The sequence below is a fragment of the Muntiacus reevesi genome, chromosome 1 (genome assembly GCF_963930625.1).
Source record: "Muntiacus reevesi chromosome 1, mMunRee1.1, whole genome shotgun sequence".
Taxonomy (NCBI): domain Eukaryota; kingdom Metazoa; phylum Chordata; class Mammalia; order Artiodactyla; family Cervidae; genus Muntiacus; species Muntiacus reevesi.
In genome coordinates this window covers 101,362,041-101,379,040 of record NC_089249.1, presented here as the reverse complement: position 1 = coordinate 101,379,040, position 17,000 = coordinate 101,362,041, and the positions used below count along the sequence as shown (strand labels likewise).

General features: G+C 37.1%; 1 protein-coding gene across 2 annotated transcripts in view; it reads left to right on the top strand.

Moving 5' to 3' along the window:
* Positions 1 to 17,000, top strand: part of LOC136148309 (alpha-amylase 2B-like) — a 60,969-nt gene that overhangs the window by 297 nt on the left and 43,672 nt on the right. Inside the window, exon 1 of one of the 2 annotated variants that reach the window (XM_065907836.1) lies at positions 16,415 to 16,535. The exons of the other annotated variant lie outside the window; for it this stretch is intronic. The gene's annotated coding sequence lies outside the window, so the exon portion shown is untranslated. Of the gene's footprint in view, positions 1 to 16,414; positions 16,536 to 17,000 lie in introns of those variants that run through there. 2 annotated transcript variants of the gene reach the window in all.

Below are 17,000 nucleotides of genomic sequence, written 5' to 3'. Positions count from 1 at the left end.
AGGAAAGTGTAATTTGATAATTACATAAATTTTTTTATCAAATAATTTTATAATACTAAATAGAAATTTTCTTTTATGGTTACAAATATTACCCTTTTTCATTCTCACTTGTATACTGATGGACTTAATACTTTTTTTTATAGTAATCTTATTTTTTGTAATTATTCTCAGAGTAGTTTTGCTTGGCTGAGTTTTGATGATTTTGATGTTGTTGTTTTGATTTTGTTTTTTCTCTTAAGTGGTGGGGGATTTTTCACAGGTTAGGAAATTTGTGTACTTGCCCTAACAGTTTTTCACTGTTGTGTCTCCCAGTGTATCAGAATGTCACACAGTGGTATAAATGTTTCCTATATAAAATTATTCTGTTCCCTTAGTAAAATTAACTTCAGCTGTATGTTAAGTAGGAAACATCAATATGTTTTATTGAATTTGTTCTGGTTGATACTCTTCTGTGAGTATGTAGTAACAGTTTTACCTTAGAGTCACTTAGATCTTTGTTGGAATGATGTTGTATATTACAGCTTCTTCCCTTTTACTCATAGCTTTGTGAAATAAGGTAAGTGAAAAGTTTAAAGGTAGGAAATAGAAGAATGGAGATTTGAACCCTGGCACATGCTAATATTTAGATGTCAAGTGGTAAGAAAACTTGACTAAGAGTAGGTAAACCCAAATGAAAGAAACTCAACTAGGAAGGAGTGGTTAAATATGTTAGGTCTGTTGATGATGCAAGAAAGATGAGTTCCGAAGACAACTATTAAGGAGTCTTGCTTTCAGAGGGAATAGTGAGATGGGTTGTTAATACAGGGGGATATAGTATCAAGAAGGTTTTGTTTTTATTTGATAAAGATCAAAAATATAGCAGATTTGTATGGCTTAATGTAGTAGAGAAAAAACAAAGACATGATGCAGGAGTGAAAGAAATGTCACTGGAACCATAGATATGGTGTGTAAATAGAAGGGTTAGTTTTAAAGATGAGTGTGTAAACAGCTCATTAATAGCAGTGGAAGGAAGGGCAGTTTATAAAGATCTAGATATCTGCAGTTTGGTATATCTAATGGGAGCATATAAAATTTTTGTTATATTTTCTCAGTTAATAGGAAGCAAGGTCATGAAGTAGAGGGATGAAGTGCTGGGGAAAAATGGATTGAGGAAAGATGTAATATAGATATTTAGGGAAGTGAGAAAAAGACGCTTAGAAGGATTGCTGGATATTACTTAAAAAGTGCCTACTTGAAGTCCATGGTTGTTAATTTAATTGAGATCAGTCAGTATGGTTTTGTTTTTCCCAGTTTAGCCTTTGTACTGCTTTTGAGTGGACAGTCAGATTTTTAAAGTTGGAATTTCCTCACATGAATATAACAAAAAGGGAGAAGGGGAAAGGTGTTGACGTAATCAAAAGAATGATTATGAAGGAGGGACGTGGAAAGTAATCTGGTAGTAAGCAAATTGAGAAAATGGAGTTTCAGGCACAATGGAGAAATGGTATGATCCATTGAGATTGCAGCATGGTTGAAGATGTGTTGTTATTTCCTAGAGGTAGGAAATTTGGGAGGTTGAAATAGAGTAACGGACTGAGATTGAAAATGTTAGAGTACCATAATTAGTAACTTCTAGAATGTGAGTATGGTAGTTGAGTGAAAGTGAGATTATGTAAAGATATGAATTCAAGAAATTAAGAACTTGGATATTGAAAGGATCATATGTGTTTTTTGAAATGATCATTAATTATGATAGGAATAGTGAGCCAAAAGCTAAATTATTCCTTGGAATGTGTAAATTTGTCAGGTTTATGACAGTCCAGTCCAGTATTCTTGCCTGGAGAGTCCCATGGACAGAGGAGCCTGGTGGGCTACAGTCCATGGGGTCGCAAAGATTTGGACACAACTAAGTGACTAACACAAACCCACCAAAAAAGAATATTTTTTAAAATCAACCTAAATAAAACCCTGGAGTCCCTATCCTGCTATAGTGTTGAGAATTTCAGCCTTAATAGTTCACTGAAAAATAGTGTTTTTAAAGTGGTTTTACAGGTACAGGTTCTAAATTCAAATCTTGAGTCCATGCCTTAGTTGCTTTAAGACTTTTTTTTCCCATTTTCCATGGGAATAATAAAAATGGCTACCGTGGGATTGTTATAAGGATGATTAGGTGGATATAAAATACTTAAGTCTGGTGTTGTGTGTGTGTATGTGTATATATATATTTATATAGAGAGAGAGAGAGAGAGTGTCACATTTTCAATGAATACTAGCTCTCATAGTGGTGGTTGTGATGGTTCTCAACTCACCCTGATATTGAAGGTGATATAAAAATTCAGAGATTTTCAGTAAAAATTCAGTCATCTTTCCACCTCATTTATCACTGAGATGCCCAGATTCTTCCTTGCCACACCTAGGGAGCAGGAAACTATTTGAAAAGTTTAGGATCTTTGGTGTCTAGAAATTATGGAGATAGAGAAGTACTTACATAGCAAGAGCCCAAATAGCTAGTCTGTCATTGGATTTTTCAGTTATTTTCAACAATAGTAACTTTTTCCTTTTGCCAGAGAGAGTTGGCACACTGGCCAAGTGTGGGTCAGACATTTCACCTCTGAGGCAAGAAGTGAAGTTTCATATAAAACATGTGACTTGAAAGTTGGGAATAGGCTTGTTCTCTCAAGGAAAAGCATAGCATTGTAAAATCAAAAAAGAAACTTAGATATTAGGCAGCCAAAAACAAATGTTTTGGTACAATATGAAGTCTATAAAACTCTTTTTGCCATGTGGTTGTTTTCCATTTATGCCTTTTACAAGGGCCTGGGCTGGTGTAAAGCAAAGGAGGTTCCTAGGGTGTAAAATTTAAGGAGGCATATACTTTCAAGTAATTCAAGTGCTCTTCATCTTATCCTAGTCATTAACAGAATGAGCATAATCCTAATTATGTAAATCAACAAATTAAGGGAAATAAAATGATAGCATGCAAGTTGGGCTTCCCTGGTGGTTCAGTGGTAAAGAATCTGCCTGTCAACGGGAGGCGTGGGTTTGGTCCCTGGGTCAGGAATATCCCCTGGAGAAGGAAACGGCAACCCACTCCAGTATTCTTACCTGGGAAATCCCATGGACAGAGGAGCCTGGCAGGCTACTGTCCAAGGGGTTGCAAAAGAGTTGGACACGACTTAGCAACTAGACAACAACAGCAAAGCATACCAGTTGCTGGTTTAGATGATTTGGAAAGTATTTGCTGTGCAAGTGAAACTCCTTCAAAAACCAATGTCTTAAGAGATTAAGTCTTTGAAATTTGAAAGGAAGTAAGGGAAAGGAATCAATACCTATTAAGGACCTAAAATTTTAAAGACATTGTACTGAGTGTTTCAGATCAGTTCAGTTGCTCAGTCATGTCTGACTCTTTGTGACCCCATGAACCGCAGCACACCAGGCCTCCCTGTCCATCACCAACTCCCGGAGTTTACCCAAACTCATGTCCATTGAGTCGGTGATGCCATCCAACCATCTCATCCTCCATCGTCCCCTTCTCCTCCTGCCCTCAATCTTTCCCAGCCTCAGAGTCTTTTCAAATGAGTCAGCTCTTCACATCAGGTGGCCAAAGTGTTGGAGTTTCAGCTTCAACATCAGTCCTTCCAATGAACACCCAGGACTGATCTCCTATAGGATGAACTGGTTGGATCTCCTTGCAGTCCAAGGGACTCTGTTTATGTATAGTAATTTGATCTTCTAACACCCTATAAGAAGAGAACACTTCCCTTTGTGAGTAATGAAGTTTTTTGATAAACTTCAACTCTAAGTTAATAAGATACTTTATTACGTTTAATTTTTTTTACTAATGCATATAAAGCAAAAGATAGTGACTTCAGGAAGATTGTTCAGTAGAGATGACAACTAAACTACATGTGTAAGGCACATAAGAGACAGAACTGATGATTCTCAGAAATGGATGTAGAATTCCCACCCCCATAACTTAAGCTACTATATATTATACACTGGAATTTCCTGAAAGCAAATTATAGTAGAGATACAGCATTCACACAAAGGATAGTATAGGGAATTTAGAATAAACAACCAAGACTCACCAAATACTGAAAAAGTACTAGGAAAAAGAGATTCTGTACCCACTGAGCTTGAGCTTTAATACCATGAGGAAAAACTGGGAGATCAATGAAGTATCTTTGATTTAATATACAAAGATTTAAAGGGATGACAATGTTTAAAAATATATGTGTATATTTATATGTATATCAAAAATCAGTAAAAGGATATTTGACTACATAGGACATTTCTTTTTTATTACATTATGGTATGGCATCAATATACCACTTCTCTAGTACTTATATTACAGGATCTTTGAAAATTTAAGAATTACAGAAGAAAATATGAACAGCTGATTAATTTCTTTATCATGAATCTTTTCAGAGCTTAATATAATACATAAAATGTTATATTATTTATGAAAACATTTAATATCTTTCTGTGGAAGAAAAAGATGGAGGGGAAAGAGAGTGAAATTTGAGTGGGTTCTCTATATATATATTGGAATTTTCTTTTAAAAAGGTATTTGAATATTTTTCTAAATGTTAGCATTATTAAATTGGGGTCTTGGGATATGGAGTCTGTTACACTTTTTCACACTTTTCTGTATGACAAATATATCACCTCTTAAATGAAAAATAAAGTAATGAAACACCTCTAATCCAGTGTTTCTTAGCCATTTCTTGCCCTTCTACCTCCATGAATTTTTAGACTTTGTTTTTTTTTTTTTTCCTAATCATCCTTATGAAATTTTAATACCACAGTATGATGTTATGTCTCGTTTGGACTGTGTATCTGTTCTTACGTTTTTAAAAGAGTAAGGTTTTTCTTCCTGCCCAACCCAGTGAATTAACCAGCAGTAGAATTTAGAAGATAATTATTCTTATTTAGCAAGCGAAGAATCTTAAATCATGTAATTCTCTGATCTTAGCTGAGCAAAATCAGATACTGGTAACAGAAATATCTGAAAAAAGTTCAAGTTCCTAGATATTAAGTAATGCATTTCCATGTTATATATATGGATCAAGATAGACTTTTTAAGAGAAATTAGGAAGTACTTGAATGAAAATGAAAATATGGCATCAAAATTTGGGAACTCCAGCTGAAAGGAGGGTTTTTAAGAGAATTTGGCTTTATTAGAAAAGAAGAAAAATAAATTTAACCTTCTACCCTATGGAACTAGAAAAAGAATAAACAGAATGCAGAACATGAAATAATGAAAATAATTATAAATCAGTGAACTTGTAGACAGAAAAGAGTTGAAAATATTGGAAACAGAACTAGTTCCTGAGAAGATCAATTGAAACAGTTCTAGCCTGACAGCAAAGGAAAACCCCTCTTCCCTCTCAGGTTGTAAGTAAATGATACTGGAGTATTTTTAATAAATTTATTTCCATAAATATGGCAACTTTGATGAACCAACTTCCTGAAAGTATTTAACTAAACTTATTTGAGAAGCAGGTAACCTACTTCTCAATTCTGAATAACTCTATATCTAATAAATTTACTTCGTAGTTAAAAGTCTCCCTGGAGGCCTGAAGAGCTTGACTTGTGAATTCTGCCAAGCATTAAATGAAGAAACCAACAACACTGTACAACAAAACACTTCCAAATTTATGTTAAGAGGCCTGCAGTACCTTGGTCATAAAAGAAGACTGTGTGTTTCTATTTCTCATAAGTATAGATGCAAAAATCTGCAACAAAATATTAGCAAGTTGAATCAAGCACTATGTAAAAACGATTTAAATCATGACCAAGAGAACTTTATATTGGGAAAGGGAGTCTGTTGAACCTTTCAAAATCAATAAATGTTAACTCATCCTGTCAGCAGGCTAAAGAAGAAAAAGCTTATGATTATCTTAATAAATGAAAGAAAAACATTTGACAAAGGTAAATATCCATTCTTAGTAAAAACTCAGTAAACTGAGAATGGAAAAGAGCTTCCTTAGGCTGAAAAGTGTCTGCAAAGTCTCCTAGTTGTCTTTCAAAATGAAGTGAAGTCCCTCAGTTGTGTCCAATTCTTTGTGACCCCATGGATTGTAGTCTACCAGGCTCCTCATCCACAGGATTTCCCAGGCAAGAGTACTGGAGTGGGTTGCCATCTCCTCCTCCAGAGGATCTTCCCGGCCCAGGGATTGAACCTGGGTCTCCCGCATTGTAGGCAGATGCTTTGCCGTCTGAACCACCAGGGAGATCCTAAAGACTAAATGTTTTTCCCTAAAGGAAGGGGAGACAAGTCAAGGAAGGCCACATTGACTACTATTCAACATCTCACTGACAGCCAGTGCATAAAATGAGAAAGAGAAGAGTATACAAATTGGAAATTAAGAAATAAAACTATTCTTATACAGAGATGATATGTTTATGTAGAAAGACCTAGGTAAACAGAGAACTATACTGTATACATGATTGAAAGAGTCATGATTGTTGTGATGTCTCCTCAAATAGATTAATTTCAAATTGGATATTGTAGCAGGATAATTTGTTGATACTGCTAAACTGACTTTCAGAGCTCTTTGGAAAAACAGCAACCAGAATGTCCAGCACAATTTAAAAAAAATAATTATATGACTTAAGTTACATACTTCTAAGGTTTATTATACAGCTAGAATAACAGTGAAATATTTGGCAGAAGGATAGATGCATAGATCACTGAAATAGAAAAGTCCACAAGTAGACCCACACATGTATGGCAGATTAATTTTTGACAAAAATGAGAAGACAGTTCAGTGGAGAGAGGATTGCTATTTAAATGTAAGATGTTAGAATAACCAGACACCTGTATCCCCCCCCCCCCCAAAGAAAAACCTTTAAAAACTTTCACACAAAATTGATTTGAAATACAGACCAAAAGTTACAGGAAAAAATATCTGTGTGACATTACTTACACAAGGAATTCCTGTATACAACACCACAAGTTTTCTCCATTGAAGATAAATTAGATGCCATCCAATAAAAATCCTATTTAGAAGACACTGAAGAATGAAGAGGCAGCCACCCACTGGGGAAAATCTTTGGGCAGCATATATTTGACAAAAGAATATTCAGGATATATATAAAGAACTGTAAAAATAAGAAAACAAACAATAAATTTGTAGACACTTCACCAAAGACTAGCAGATGGCAGATAAGCACAAGAAATGATGCTACACATCATCCATTCAGTTTAGTTATGTCCAACTCTTTGCGACCCAATGAACCGCAGCATGCCAGGCCTCCGTGTTCATCACCAACTCCCAGAGTTTACCCAAACTCATGTCCATTGAGTCAGTGATGCAGTCCAACCATCTCACCCTCTGTTGTCCCCTTCTCCTGCGCTCAGTGTTTTCCAGGATCAGGATCTTCTCAAATGAGTCAGCTCTTCGCATCAGGTGGCCAAAGTATTAGAGTTTCAGCTTCAACATCAGTCCCTCCAATGAACACCCAGAACTGATCTCCTTTAGGATGGACTGGTTGGATCTCCTTGCAGTCCAAGGGACTCAAGAGTCTTCTCCAACACCACAGTTCAAAAGCATCAATTCTTCGGTGCTCAGTTTTCTTCACAGTCAGACTCTCACATCCATACATGACCACTGGAAAAACCATAGCTTTGACTAGATGGGCTCTTGTTGACAAAATAATGTCTCTGCTTTTTAATATGCTGTCTAGGTTGGTCCTAACTTTCCTTCCAAGGAGTAAGCATCTTTTAATTTCATGGCTGCAGTCACCATCTGCAGTGATTTTGGAGCCCCCCAAAATAAAAGTCAGCCACTGCTTACCCATCTATTTGCTGTGAAGTGATGGGACTGGATGCCATGATCTTAGTTTCTGAATGTTGAGCTTTAAGCCAACTTTTTCACCCTCCTCTTTCACTTTCATCAAGAGGCTCTTTAGTTCTTCACTTTCTGCCATAAGGGTGTTGTCATCTGCATATCTGAGGTTACTGATTTTTCTCCCAGCAAACTTGTGCTTCTTCCAGCCCAGCGTTTCTCATGATGTACTCTGCAGAGAAGTTAAATAAGCAGGGTGACAATATACAGCCATGGTGTACTCCTTTTCCTACTTCGAACCAGTCTTGTTCCATGTTCAGTTCTAACTGTTGCTTCCTGAGCTGCATACAGGTTTCTCAAGAAGCAGGTCAGGTGTTCTGGTATTCCTATCTCTTTCAGAATTTTCCACAGCTTATTGTGATCCACACAGTCAAAGGCTTTGGCATAGTCAATAAAGCAGAAGTAGATGTTTTTCTGGAATCTCTTGCTTTTTCGATGATCCAGTGGATGTTGGCAATTTGATCTATTTAGACAAATACAAACTACAACCACAATAAGATGACACCACACACCTGTTAGAGTGGCTTAAAATACATGCTGATAGTACCAAGATTAGTCAAGAATGTGGAGCAACTACAGCTCTCATATATTGCTGGTGAAATTACAAAATGGTACAACCTGCTTTACAAAACAGTTTGAGGAAGTTTGTAGTAATGTTAACATGTGACTTAACCACCACACTTCTGAGTATTAATCTAAGAACAACAAAAACTGTGTTCACACAGAAATCTATACCTAAGAGGTTTCTGAGAAGATGATGGGGTAGGAGGTACCAGGAGTCCAACTTAGCACCTATATAGTTGCACCAAAAGAATCTGCTTGATGTCACTATTTTGGAACTCTGGAGTCTAGGGCTTGCAACTTCCAGACAAAGCCTTGGACAGTAAATTGTAGTTAATTCAGACCAGTTTCAGCTCTTAGCATAGTAATAGCAACCAGTCTCCCAACCCCAACCATGTGGGCAGGCAGTCATATATGTATCCTGGAGCACCTTGCTAATAGGAGTCAGGGTGGGCAAAAAGAATCCTGAACTCTTAAATATTGGGGTAGCTATGCCATGATTGTTAATGCCGCTTTTGATCACAGAGGTGCAGAGATTGGCAGCCATGGTTGTTATACCTCCCATGTTTGTAATCCCTCTCTCCTATCTCTACCACCCCCAGTGAAGTGACTTACAGGGGAATAATAAGCCAGGTTACCCTTTTTGCCTTTCCTCTTTAGTTTTCCCACTTTTGGGAGCCAGACGTGCTTAAAAACTAGGACATTCCAAAAAACTGCACATATGGGGAATATTAGAAATTGACCACTAATCCCAAGGAAAGGGTAAAAAATGTGGGAAGGCCTTGGGTTTTACAATTCAGGTTGATCCTTGACACAGATACAGCATGCAATAATTTAAAAACCAAAAACAATAACAAATGAGCAAACTGTAGAAGGGGGTGAATCGGAATTCCAGAGTTACCATAATGTAAAATCAAATGACTAGTTTTCAACAAAACATACAAAGGAACAGGAAGATATGAGTGATTAAAAGAAAAATAATAATGTTTGGAAACTATCCCTGAATAAGATCTGATGGCAGATATGCTAAACAAAGAGTAAAATAACTGTTCTAAAGATGTGCAAGGGACTAACAGCAGATGTGGAGGAAGTAAAAGCAAAACAATGTATGAGTAAAATGGCAATATCAATAGATAGAAAATGTTTCTGGACCTGAAAAGTACAATAACTTGAAACAGAATTCACAGAAAACACTCAAGGAGATTTGAGCATGCAGAAGAAAGAATCACTGAGCATAGGACAATGAAAATTATCAAATTTGAGGAACAAACCAAAGATTGAAGAAAAGTGAAAATAGGCTAATGTCCTGTGGAAAACCATTAAGCAGGCCAACAGGCACACTGTGAGTCCCAGGAGAGAGAGGAAGAGCCAGAATGATTGAGGAAGTAGTAGCTGAAAACAAATCTGATGAATATAAATATCGAAGAAGTCCAATGAATTCCAAGTAAAACTGACTCAAAAGTCCACATCAAGACATAATAAAATTACATAAGACAGAGAAGTGAATATCCACATAAAAGGGATTCTTGAAGATTATCAAAAGATTTTCCATCAGGACTTAGAAAGCCAAAAGGAGTGGACTGATACAAAGTTCTAAAAGAAGAAAAATTCAACTAGGAATTCCCTATCTGGCAAGACTGTTTTGTTGTTGTTGTTTTGTTTGTTTGTTTGTTTCTTCAAAAGTGAAGGAGACATTGACATTCCTAAATAAAGCTCGGAGAGTTAACCACTAGACATTTCCTGCAAGAAATGCTCACGGAAATCTTGCAAGGGTCAAATGAAAGGACACTAGGTCATAACTAAAAGCCATATGGAAAAATACAGATCATAATAAAGAGAAATACAGGAGCAATTATAAAAGCTAATACTATTGTAAAAGTGATCAGTTGCTAAATTTGTTATATACGGCATTTAATAGACTAATGCATTGAATAGACAATGTTTAGTCAATAAGCTTGTAATATTGTAATTGTGGTTTGCAAATCTACATGTTGTTTTCTGCTTCATTAAGGGACTAATGTATTTAAAATACTTGCTTATGTTTAGGGGCACACAGTGTATAAAGATGTAATTCAAGGGACCTCAACAATTGAAAAGACTGGAAACAAGTGTAAAGACTTCTTTTATGTGTTATTGAAGTTAAGCTAGTATAAATTAAATTAGAATTTATAGCTAGTATGTTAAGTGTGAACCCCATGGTAACCACAAAGAAAAGAGCTAATAGAATCCACACACACACACACAAAATGAGAAAGTATTTAAACCTTTTACTACCAAAAAAATGTCAACATAAAAGATACTGTGTGGTGCTGGAGCTGTGGCATTGTGGCACAGCAGCGACTTTGAGGAGATACCCCACATCCAGGGGCAAAGGAGAAGCCCCAGCAAGATGGTAAGAGGGGTGAAATCACGTTTAGAATCTAACCCCATACCTGCCAAAGATGCTTAAAGGGCTCAAACATACTTTGTGTGCACCAGGACCCACAGACCCTACAGAGACTGAGACAGAACTGTGTTTGAGTATCTCCTGAGGAGACAAGATCACAGTGAAATAACCAATCTGATCAATTGGACCACAGTCTTGTCTAACTCAATGAAACTATGAGCCATGCATGTAGCAGGGCCACCCAAGATGGAGGGGTTATGGTGGAGAGTTCTGATAAAATGTGGTCCACTGGAGAAGGGAATGGCATACCACTTCAGTATTTTTGCCTTGAGAACCTCATGAACAGTATGAAAAGGCAAAAAGATAGGACAGTGAAAGAGGAACTCCCCAGGTCGGTAGGTGCCCAATATGCTACTGGAAATCAATGGAGATATAACTCCAGAAAGAATGAAGAGACAGAGCCAAAGCAAAAACAACACCCAGTTGTGGATGTGACTGGTGATGGAAGTAAAGTCTGATGCTGTAAAGAGCAATGTTGCATAGGAACCTGGAATGTTAGGCCCATGAATCAAGGCAAATTGGAAGTGATCTAACAGGAGATGGCAAGAGTAAACATTGATATTTTAGTAATCAGCGAACTAAAATGGACTGGAATGGGTGAATTTAACTCAAATGACCTTTATATATACTACTGTGGGCAAGAATCCTTTAGAAGAAATGGAGTAGCCATGGTCAACAAAATAGTCCAAATGCAGTACTTGGATGCAGGCTCAAAAACTACAGAATAATTTCTGTTCATTTCCCAGGAAAACTATTCAATATTACAGTAATCCAAGTCTATGCCCCAACGAATAATGCTGAAGAAGCTGAAGTTGAACAGTTCTATGAAGACCTACAAGACCTTTGAGAACTAACACCCAAAGATGTCCTCTTCATTATAGGGGAATGGGATGCAAAAGTAGGAAGTCAAGAAATCCCTGGAGTAACAGGCAAATTTGGCCTTGCAGTACAGAATGAAGCAGGGCAAAGGCTAATAGAGTTTTGCCAAGAAAATGCACTGGTCATAGCAAACACCCTCTTCCAACAACACAAGAGAAGACTCTACACGTGGACATCACCAAGTGGTCAATACCAAAATCAGATTGATTATATTCTTAGCAGCCAAAAGTAGAGAAGCTCTAAATAGTCAGCAAAAACAAGACTGGAGCTAACTGTGGCTCAGGTCATGAGCTCCTTATTGCAAAATTCAGACTTAAATTGAAGAAAGTAGGGAAAACCACTAGGCCATTCAGGTATGACCTAAATCAAATGCCTTATGATTAAACAGTGGAAGTGACAAATAGACTCAAGGGATTAGATCTGATAGAGAGCCTGAAGAACTATGGATGGAGATTTGTGACATTGTACAGGAGGCAGTGATCAAGACCATCCCCAAGAAAAAGAAATGGCAAAAGGGTTGCCTGAGGAAGCCTTACAAATAGCTATGAAAAGAAGAGAAGTGAAAAACAAAGGAGAAAAGGAAAGATACACCCATTTGAATGCAGAATTCCAAAGAATAGCAAGGAGAGAAAAGAAAGCCTTCCTCAGTGATCAATGCAAAGAAATAGAGGAAAACAGAATGGGAAAGACTAGAGATCTCTTTAAGAAAGTTAGAGATACCAAGGGAACTTTTCATGAAATTATGGGCACAATAAAGGAGAGAAATGGTATGGACTTAACAGAAGCAGAATATATTAAGAAGAGGTTACAAGAATACACAGAATTATACAAAAAAGATCTTCATGACCCAGGTAACCAAGATGATGTGATCACTCACCTAGAGCCAGACATCCTGGAATGTGAAGTCTAGTGGGCCTTAGGAAGCATCACTAGAAACAAAGCTAGTGGAGGTAATGGAATTCCAGTTGAGCTATTTCATATTCTAAAAGATGATGCTGTGAAAGTGGTGCACTCAATATGTCAGCAAATTTGGAAAACAGCAGTGGCCACAGCTGAAAAGGTCAGTTTTCATTCCAATCCCAGAGAAGGGCAATGCTAAAGAATGCTCAAACTACTGCACAATTATGCTCATCTCACATGCTAGCAAAGTAATGCTCAAAATTGTCCAAGCCAGGCTTCAACGGTACATGAATGGTGAATTTCAAGATGTTCAAGCTGGATTTAGAAGAGGCTGAGAAACCCAGATCAAACTGACAACATCCTTTGGATCATTGAAAAAACAATAGAGTTCTAGAAAAACATGTACTTCTGCTTTATTGACTATGCAAAAGCCTTTGAGTGTGTGAATCACGACAAACTGAAAAGTTCTTCCAGAGATGGAAATACCAGACCACCTGACCTGCCTCCTAACCTGCCTCCTGTATGCAGGTCAAGAAGCAACAGTTAGAGCTGGACATGGAACAACAGACTGGTTCCAAATTGGGAAAGGAGTACATCAAGGCTGTATATTGTCACCCTGCTCATTTAACTTATATGCAGAGTATATCATGAGAAATACTGGACTGAATTTAGCACAAACTCGAGTCAATATTGCCAGAAGAAATAGCAATAACCTCAGATAATGCAGTTGACCCCACCCTTATGCAAGAAAGTGAAGAACTAAAGAACCTCTTGATGAAAGTGAAATAGAAGAGTGAAAAGGTTGGCTTAAAACTCAACATTCAGAAAACTAAGATAGTTGTATCAGGTCCCATCACTTCATTGCATATAGATTGGGCTCAAAAATCACTGCAGATGGTGAGTGCAGCCATGAAATTAAATGACGCTTACTCCTTGTAAAGAAAATTATTATCAACCTAGACAGCATATTAAAATGTAGAGGCATTAGTTTGCCAACAAACGTCCATCTAGTCAAAGCTATGGCATTTCCAGTAGTCATGTATGGATGTGAAAGTTGGACTATAAAGAAAGCTGAGTGCGGAAGCATTGATGCTTTTGAACTGTGGTGTTGGAGAAGACTCTTGAGAGTCCCTTGGACAGTATGGTGATACAACCAGTCAATCCTAAAGGAAATCAGTCCTGGGTGTTCATTGGAAGGACTGATGCTGAAGCTGAAACTCCAATTCTTTGGCTTCCTGATGCAAAGAACTGACTCATTGGAAAAGACCCTGATGCTGGAAAAGATTGAAGGTGGGAGGAGAAAGGGGTGGCAAAGGATGAGATGGTTGGATGGCATCACCCATTCAATGGACATGAGTTTGAGCAAACTCCAGGAGTTGGTGATGGACAGGGAAGCCTGGTGTGCTGCAGTCCATGTGGTCACAGAGTTGGACACGACTGAGCTACTGAACTGAACTGAGAAGGCACTAAAGGAGGAAATGAGCCCCCCTCACACCCCGCCCTGTAAAAAAGCAACAACAAGTATGAGGCATATAGTAAACAAGCAAAATGATAATCTCTTTAAAGTACAAATGAATTAAACTCTCCTGGGACAACACCAAGGTTGAGAAAATAGATATAAACACTGGATCCCACTGTATGCTGACTACCACAGTCACTTTAGATCCAAAGGCCAAATCGGTTGAAAGTTTTGAAAATGATACTCAATGCAAATAATATCCAAGAAAGAGCAGGAGTGGCTATATTAAAATAGACTAATATACAAAATAGACTTAGTCTAAACAGTTAGAAGAGACAAAAACATTAATACAAATTTCAATAGAGAAAAATGATATACTAATAATTATAATCATTTACACACCTAATGACAGATTATCAAAATATATGAATCAAAAACTGACAGAGTTTGAAGGGAAAAATAGGTAATTCTACAATAACAGTTGGAAACTCTTGGGCTCTGGTAATGATAATGTGTAGTTCAGTCAAACAGAAGTAAGGAAATAAATGACTAAATAACTCCCTGCCTAACAGCCATATACAGAACACCATAGCCAACAATAGCATACATATTTATTTCAAGTGTCCATGGAACATTTTCCAGAATAGACCATTTGTCAAGCCACAGATTAAGTTTCAATAGATTTGTAAAAAATGTGCAAAGTATCTTTTCCAACCACAATGGGATAATGTTAGAAATAAATAAAAGAAGGAAAACTGGAAAATCCACACTGTTGTTGAAATTAAACAGTATGCTGTTGAACAACTAATGAGTCAAAGAAGTTACATGGGAAATTGGGAAATACTTAGAAACAAAAACAGAAACACAACATCCCCAAAACTGTTGTTCAGTCGCTAAGCTGTGTCCAAATCTTTGTGACCCCATGGAGTGAAGCACAACAGGCTTCACTGTTCTTTGTTATCTCCTGAAATTTGTGCAAACTCATGTCCATTGAGTCAGTGATGCCATCCAACTGTTTCATCCTCTGTCACCCCCTTCTCCTGTTGCCCTCAATCTTTCTCAGCATCAAAATCTTTTCCAGTGAATCAGCTCTTCTCATGAGGGGGCCCAAGTACTGGAGCTTCAGCTTCAGCATCAGTCCTTCCAATGAATTTTCAAGGGTGAAAATTCATTTCCTTTAATATTGCCTGGTTGCAGTGACCAAAACTATGGGATGTATCAAAAGTAGTGCTTAGAGAAGAATTTATAGTTACAGTCACTAACATTAAAAAACAAAGATTTCAAATCAATGAGTTAGCTTTATAACTTTAAAAGACTTTAAAGGACTAGAAAACTTTAAAGGGCTAGAAAAAGAACAAACTAAACCCAACCTAGGAAGTGTAGAACATAATAAAGATTAGAGTGGAGATAAATGAAATAGGGAATTAAAACAATAGAGAAAATCAATAAAACCAAAAGTTGATTGCTCAAAAAGACCAACAAAATTGACAAACCTATAGCTACAGTGACAAAGGGAAAAAAATCACTGAAATCTGAAATGAAATTGGAGACATACTACATAAAAAAGATTATAAAAGTAATATAACAATTCTCTACTAATGAAATACATAACTAGATAAAATGGACAAATTCCTAGAAACACAAACTTACTAAAGACTAAACTGCAAAGAAATAGAAATTCTGAATAAACCTATAATTAGGACAGAGATTGAATCAATGATCACAAATCTCCCAACAAAGATAAGCCCTGAACCCTATGGCTTCACTATTGATTTCTGGCAAGCATTTAAGGAATAATTCAAACTAATTTTTCTTAAACTTTTCACAGAAATTGAAGAGGAGGGAAAGTTTCCTGATTGATTCCATGAGACCAATATTACCCTAATATCAAATAAAGAGAAAAACACTGCAAGTAAAGAAGACAGCAGGCCAATATCCCTTTGGTTCAACACTGATGCAAAAGTCCTTAAAAGGAACATATTAAAAGGATTTTACATCATGACCATAAGGGATCTATACTGTAATACAAGGATGGTTCAGCATTGAAGATCTGTCAAACCTAACAGAATGAAGGACAAAAACTACACCATCAACTTAATTGACAGAAAATCATTTGACATAATTCAATATACTTTCATGATAAAAGCATTCAATGAACTGGGAACAGAGGAAAACTACCTCAGTATAATAATAATCTTAAATGAAAAAACTCATAGCATCATGCTGCCATTGCTAAGTCACTTCAGTCGTGTCCGACTCAGTGCGACCCCATAGACGGCAGCCCACCAGGCTTCCCCGTCCCTGGGATTCTCCGGGCAAGAACACTGGAGTGGGTTGCCGTTTCCTTCTCCGGTGCATGAAAGTGAAAAGTGAAAGTGAAGTTGCTCAGTCGTGCCTGACTCTTAGCGACCCCATGGACTGCAGCCTACCAGGTTCCTCTGTCCATATGATTTTCCAGGTAAGAGTACTGGAGTGGGGTGCCATTGCCTTCTCCGTCATAGCATCATACTCCATAGCAAAAGACTGAACACATTTCCACTAAGAACCAAAACAAGTCAAGGAAGCCCACTATTGCCACTTCTCTTCAAGGTAGTGCTGAAAATTGTACCCGGAGCAATCAGGCAAGAAAAGAATAAAAAGAATTCAAATTTAAAAGGAAGAAGTAAAATTATCTCTCTTCATAGTTTTTTTTTCCCCCCCAGCTTTATGGAGATAAACTTGATATATAAAATTCTCAAAGTATACAACACAGGATTTAACATATATATACACACTGGACAAGAATATCCACATTGATTTATTTCACACACTCACCATACCATATGTTTTTGCTTCATTTTTTGTTTTAACGAGAACATTTTAAGTATTACTGTCTTAGCAAAGGAGAAGAAAATGGCAACCCACTCCAGTATTCTTGCCTGGA